The following is a 6,000-nucleotide window of genomic DNA, read 5'->3' as shown; positions in this document are numbered from 1 at the left end:
GTGTGAGGCTTGAGGCCTAAGGGAGAGTTCGGGCTCCTTGTAGGGAGTTCGGGCTCCTGGTAGGGAGTTCGAGCCCCTAGTAGGGAGTTCGGGCCCCTAGTAGGGAGTTCGGGTTCCTGGTAGGGAGTTCGAGCCCCTAGTAGGGAGTTCGGGCCCCTAGTAGGGAGTTCGGGCCCCTAGTAGGGAGTTCGGGCCCCTAGTAGGGAGTTCGGACTGTTGGTTCCTCCCTTCGGTGCTCGCACTTTGGGCACGCTGTTGTGCTGAGCTATTGCCTTTGCCACGTGTTGAATGATTACGAGGTCGGGCCAAATCTTCCTTCATCAATTGCCCCCCACTCCTCGTGCTAAGGGTCTTGCCTTGGCGCGGGGAGTTCACAAGGTGGCAGGTGAATTTGTCCCGTACTTCGAATCTCGGTTGACTGATAGTGTGAGGTGTGTTGTCAGGGTTCTTTCGGTTTCTTCGAGCGCCAAAGAGACGGAAAACGCGCCAATCTGTCTAAAAAATGCTGACAGACGTGGCAGCATGCGCTTATCTCAAATTTCAAAAAAGCACGCCACTGGGAAATGTGACAGCGGGTCTTTTCAAATTTTGAAAAAACGTGCCACTGCTGCTTTTAATGCGAGGGGACATGCACTGGCTCTGTCAGTTTCAGAAAGACGTGCGTCAATCACGTCTTGGTCTTCGTGGACGTGTGGTCAGCGCGACTGCGAGCCATCGGATTGGTTTTGATCTAAGCCGTTGATTCTCGGTTGCTGTGAGTATAAATAGTGGGGGACCCCAGTCGTTTTGTCACTTCTGTGCTTTGCTTCTTGAGCTTGCGTCCAAGTTTCAGCTCGCGTCCAAGTTTTTAGTTCACACTTTAGCTCGTGTTCAAGTTTCCGCAGTTCGTTCAAGCCTTTTTCCGGGTGAGTACCTTCTTGGAATCCACCTTCTCTCCTTGATGTCCAGCTCGGATAGCTCAGACGGTTCTTCAAGTGGGTTAGATGCAGGTTCCACGAACCGAGTTGCATCCCCTGATAGTTCTAGCGAGTCGGAGGTAGAGCTCGAGGAAGAGTTCGAACCCGTAGGCCGAGTCGCCTCAGGTAGTTTGGCGTCCACCTCTCGTCGGGGTCGGACGTTAGACAAATTTAGACCCTCGACCATGACGCCTGAGGGGCTCCAATCCCTTATTACCTATTATAACTTGCCTGGGGAGTACGCTTATTTCATACCTTCGGGTAGCTTTCCTTGGGAACACGATCCTGATGAGATCGTGATATTCCGGGAGCAGCTCGCTACGGGGCTGTGACTGCCTTTCCATCCCCTCCTTGTCGAGGTCTTGAACCACTTCGGCATGACGGTCGGCCAGCTTCACCCAAACTCCATTCGTAATTTGGTGGGGACAATCTCCTTATTTTGCGAACAGGGTTTTCCTTTAGACTTGGAGATTTTCTCTTCCATCTTAATGCTTAAGAAGCAAGCGGGTCCCCTTCCCGGGCGTAGGCGGGCATATTACCTGTCTCCTCGCCCGGGTTTTAAGCTTTTACATGAACTTCCCAACAAGGTCCCGGCGTGGAAGCGGGACTACTTCGGGGTGCAAAGTGTATTGGGGTGGCCGTTTCAGACTGGGTGGGGGATGGCTGCCCCTGACTCCGGTGTTACGCTTGACAAAGAGACGGTGAAGGGCCTCCGGCAATGGGTGCGGCTTGGGCTAAAGTGCCATCAGTATCTGACGGAGGCCAAGCTCATTGCAGCCGGCCTGTGTTCGGGTCGGTTCCTTACTTAGAGGTTCTGTTTTGCTTTGTTTCTTTTGCTTTTTTCTGATGCCAAACTCTTTTTTGTAGGTGGGATGGACTCAGAAAGGACTCGTGGTGGGAAATTGTTTCAAGGCATGAAGAGGAGGAAGCGAGTCACCAAGCGAACTCGTGCCGAGCTGCCCCGGGATGCAGAGTCCGAGGTACCAGACTACCCGTCAGAGGATCCGCCCGGGGAGCCCGAGATGGCTCCTCCAATGCAAGAAGCGGCAGGGGTCCCTTATGATGAGACTACTTACACGGGGGCTCCCACCTACTCTGTTGCTCCTGCTTACTCTGGGTCTGCTCATACGCGAGCTGGGCCCTCAGGCTTGGGGGCCCCAGGGGAATTCAGGAGCGTGCTGTCGCCGACCCATGCTCTTCAGAAGAGTAAGGAGGCCATTTTCCCCGAGGAGGTCGTGGCGTGGACTGATCTCCCTTTGCACCAGGTGGCCTGTCATGCTGTCACTCATGCCATGGTGGTAAGTCAGATTTTTTATCGAGCTCTTTTGCTTTTATCCTTCTTGTTGTCGTTCTTTTGATCACTTGTTCTTTCCTTATGGCAGGTGAACTCTTCTATCTATGCCTTGGAGGCCCAGGTGGAAAGGAGCTCGAGGCAGGTGTGAGCTGCTGAAGAGGCTCTTCGTGCTACCAAGACGACTTCCCGAGCTGCTGAGGCGGTTGCTCGTGCTGCCGAGGAGGCTGCTCGCGTTGCACAGATCAGGCAGGCGAGGTCTCAGAGAGATGCCGAGGCCATGGGAGTAGTGGTGAAGCACATGGCGGACCTGAGGCTGGATCTGCAGCATCAGGTTGAGTACCTTCAGGAGGACATCAGGGAGAGGACGCTGATCCTTTCTCAAGGCATCGAGGATGCCAAGAAGAAGGCCGTCGATGAGTACATCACCTCGCCGCACTTTGATGACCTGATGGTGGACTCGTACAGGAGGGGTTTTAAACTAAGCCGGTGGATGATCCGGAGTACGTACCCCAAGCTCGATATCAGTGCCATATCCACTTCGTGCATAACTCAGGAGAAGGCCAATGCTGCTGATGGCGAGCTAGATTCCGAGGGCGAGGCAGGGCCTTCGGGTATCGTTGAAGTGCCTTCCGATAATGAAGAAGTAGCTCCGGGCATGTAAATTTTTTTTTTCAAAATGTACTCCCTTATTTTGAAATGGAATGACTTTTCTTTTGGTTAAGTGTTGGTTGTTCTTTCTCCCGAACTGAACGTATTTGCCGAACTGACCATATGTTCGATCTGTTTCCTGCCTGGGTTACCGCACTCGCGCGGCCTGTTTTGGTGTTAATACTGTCTCTGAGATGCCGATGTCCCTATTAGCTCGTTGTCTCTGCTTTACCTTTGGCTGACTTTTCTTTGCTTACCTATGCCGAGGTTCCTGCGTTAGTTCGGCATCCTAGCCCTTGGGCTTTGGTAGCGATTTTGTCCACTTCGCTTGGTGGTCTATAGGTAGTATCGCCTTAAGTTGACGATGTTCCATGCTCGGGGTACTTGCTTACCCTCTAAGGTTTCGAGCTCGTATGCCCCCCCGAGTGCTTTATTTACTCTATAGGGCCCTTCCCAATTTTGTCTGAGTTTTCCCACGCCAGGTTTGGGTACCATGATCTTACGGAGGACCAGGTCGCCGACGCGGAAGCTCCACTTCTTTACTCTGGCGTTGTAGTACCGAGCTACTTTTTGCTGGTAGGCCGCTGTCTGGAAGTGCGCGAGGTCTCTTACCTCATCCAGTAGGTCGAGGTTGGTGCGTAACTCGTCTCCATTTGTCTGATCGTCATATGCTTCAAGTCACAGTGTAGGTATTTCGATTTCCGTCGGGATTACCGCTTCGGTGCCGTAGATGAGGTTAAAGGGGGTCTCTCCCGTGGCGATTTTTTCCGTAGTTTGGTGAGCCCATAGAACACTTGGTAGCTCATCCGCCCACAACCCTTTAGCTCGGTCTAGTCGTGCTTTCAGTCCGCGGAGGATGGCTCTGTTCATTACTTCTGTCTGACCGTTTGCCTGCGGGTGTGCGACCGATGTGAAGTTCTGACGAATTCCCATATCTTGGCACCATTCTTGGAACTTGACATCCTCAAACTGTTTTCCGTTGTCGGAGATCAGTACCCGAGGTAGCCCGAAGCGACATACTATGTTCCTCCAAAAAAAGTTCTATATGTTTTGAGCTGTGACCGTTGCCAGAGGTTCAGCTTCTATCCACTTTGTGAAGTAATCTACTGCCACCACTAGGAACTTTCTCCCACCTGTTGCTGGCGGGAAAGGCCCCAGGAGGTTGATGCCCCATTGCGCAAAGGGCCATGGACTGGTGAGGTACTTGAGGTCGGAAGCAGGCTGATGGTGGATATTGGCATGCTTCTAACACTTGTCGCATTTCCTGATGAGCTCGATCGCCTCTGCCTTCATCGTTGGCCAGTAGTATCCTTGTCGAAGTGCCTTTTAGGCGAGGGCTCTCCCCCCCAGGTGTCCGCCGCACAGACCTTCATGGGTGTCGCATAGTACGAGCTCGGCTTCGGCAGGTCGCAAGCAAAGTAGGTAGGGGAGCGTGTAAGACCGTCAGTACAACCGTTTGTCTATTATGACGTATTTGGCTGCCTGGCGCTGCACCCTCTTGGCTGCATTGCGGTTCGCAGGGAGGGATCCATCTAGCAAGAAGCTCGCGAGTGGGTCGATCCAGCTCGGCTCTGCTTCAAGGACGGGAGCGACCTCCTCTACCCCACCGAGAATGCTAGGCCGAGGCAAGTCCTCTATGTACACAGTTCTCATGGTGTTGTGACTCGTGCTGGCTAACCGGGACAGGGCGTCGGTCTCAGTGTTCTCTGACCTCGGGATTTGTTTGATGAAGTGTGACTGGAAGTTGAGTAGAGCCTCCTTTACTTTTGCCAAGTATGCGATCATAGTGAGCTCGCGTGCTTCCTATTCGCCCGTAACCTGGTTGACCACGAGCTGGGAATCACTGCAGATAACTATGTGCTTTGCTCTTACCTTTTGTGCTAGGTTCAGTCCGGCTATCAGTGCCTCGTACTCCGCCTCATTGTTGGATGTCGCGAACTCAAAGCGTAGTGTGTATTCCAATTTTGTGCCACCTGGGCTGCGTAGGACTATTCTAGCCTCGCTGCCCTACTGGTTCGAGAAGCCATCTACGTGAAGGATCCATGGCTCCTCATCCCAGTTCGAGTTTGGCCTAACCAGGAGAGATGTCACACTGGCTGCTACTTCACGGGGTTCAGACTCTATTGGCTTGGGAGCTCCGGGCTCACCCGAACTGGGGATCTCAGGCTCAACTGGCCCAGGGGCTTCGAGGCTGAACGTGCACTCGGAGATAAAATCTGCTAAGGCTTGGACCTTAATAGCAGTTTGTGGCTTATAATGGAGGTCGTACTCGCTGAGTTCAATGGCCCACTTTGTTAGCCGACTGGAAACCTCGGGCTTAAGTAAGACTTGCCTCAAAGGTTGGTCGGTCAAGACCACGATAGTGTGAGCCTGGAAATACGGGCGGAGTTTTCGAGCTGCAATCACCAGTGCATACGCTAGCTTTTCTATCTGCGGGTATCTCGCCTCTGCTCCCTGCAGAATTTTACTAACATAATAGACGGGCCGCTGGACCCGATCTACTTCTTTTATTAGTACCAAACTGACCACCTCGTCGCTTGCCGAGAGGTACAGTTCTAAGACCTCGCCCTCCTTGGGCCTGCCCAAGGTCGGCATAGTAGCGAGGTAGCTCTTTAACTCGTCGAACGCGAGTTGGCAGTCTTGGGTCCATTCGAACCCTTTGCCTTTGATTGCCTTAAAGAAAGGCAGACAACGGTCTGCCGATTTGGACATGAAGCGGCTCAGAGCGGCTATGCGGCCGTTTAGCCTCTGAACTTCTTTTACTTTTCGGGGTGGTCTCATATCTAGGATGGCCTTTATCTTGTCTGGGTTAGCCTCAATACCGCGCCGGTTGACAATGTACCCTAGGAACTTACCCGAGGTGACACTGAAGACACATTTGTTGGGGTTTAGTTTCGTGGTAAATCGACGCAGAATTTGGAAAACAGAATCTAAGTCTTGTATTAACTCCTGTGAGAACTGCGTCTTGACGACCATGTCGTCTACATAACATTCTATTTTTGTGCCAATTAAGGGCCAAAATAGCTTATTTACAAGTCTTTGAAAGGTCGCCCCAGCATTCTTCAGTCCGAAGGGCATGACCTTGTAACAGTACAGGCCGAA

The sequence above is a fragment of the Nelumbo lutea genome, chromosome 1 (assembly GCF_056320005.1).
Source record: "Nelumbo lutea isolate HS-2025 chromosome 1, American lotus-T2T, whole genome shotgun sequence".
Lineage (NCBI taxonomy): Eukaryota > Viridiplantae > Streptophyta > Magnoliopsida > Proteales > Nelumbonaceae > Nelumbo > Nelumbo lutea.
The sequence above is the reverse complement of the archived record's forward strand: the minus strand, read 5'-3'. Positions refer to the sequence as shown.